The sequence below is a fragment of the Aulostomus chinensis genome, chromosome 1, assembly GCF_037954235.1.
Source record: "Aulostomus chinensis isolate RoL2024-O1b breed Wild chromosome 1, RoL_Achi_v1.0, whole genome shotgun sequence".
Lineage (NCBI taxonomy): Eukaryota > Metazoa > Chordata > Actinopteri > Syngnathiformes > Aulostomidae > Aulostomus > Aulostomus chinensis.
In genome coordinates this window covers 4,497,938-4,498,584 of record NC_141320.1, presented here as the reverse complement: position 1 = coordinate 4,498,584, position 647 = coordinate 4,497,938, and the positions used below count along the sequence as shown (strand labels likewise).

Below are 647 nucleotides of genomic sequence, written 5' to 3'. Positions count from 1 at the left end.
TTGGGTCTGGTCAGGTGATGACACAATAATATGACATCATTGTCAGACTGATGCCTGCTCAACACTGACCAAACGCCGCCCTATTGCATTGTGGGAAATTTCTGCTTGGCTCGCGTCCATCAAAACACACAAAGAAATTTCTCCAGAATCAGGATTGACAGTGGATACAATTGAGTCCACACTGGTTTTTCATTCTGAGTCGGGTGCAGGTGTGGAACTTCAGACACAGTCTGTGTTTGTGTTGTTTATTCAGTGATTTTTCTTACAATTCCCAATCACTGCTGCAGAAAGTGAGAGGACAAGCAGGGATGTTCAAGATGAACGCCCAACGTGGGGCTTGAACCCACGACCCTGAGATTAAGAGTCTCATGCTCTACCGACTGAGCTAGTCAGGCTACACCTGAGTAGCTTCAATAGCCTGAAGTGATCAGAGTGAGAGACGCTACAAGCTCTTCATCATTCACAGTCACATGAGCCATCACATGATTGATGAATGACCACAAACACCTTCATCTTTGACAAAGAAGTAAAATAAAAGATGAACCACAGATGAGACACCAGTGGTGAAAACACTAAAGTGCTGTCAAGGAGAAACAGGATACGAGCAAACACACACACAAGTTACAGAGAGAGAACTCTCCCAGAGG

At 44.8% G+C, this 647-nt stretch overlaps 1 non-coding gene across 1 annotated transcript; it reads right to left on the bottom strand.

The window, feature by feature from the left end:
• Positions 1-322: 322 nt before the first annotated feature.
• trnak-cuu (transfer RNA lysine (anticodon CUU)) lies at positions 323-395 on the bottom strand. The gene has a single exon. It is a non-coding gene; the product is annotated as a tRNA-Lys (tRNA).
• Positions 396-647: the final 252 nt, after the last annotated feature.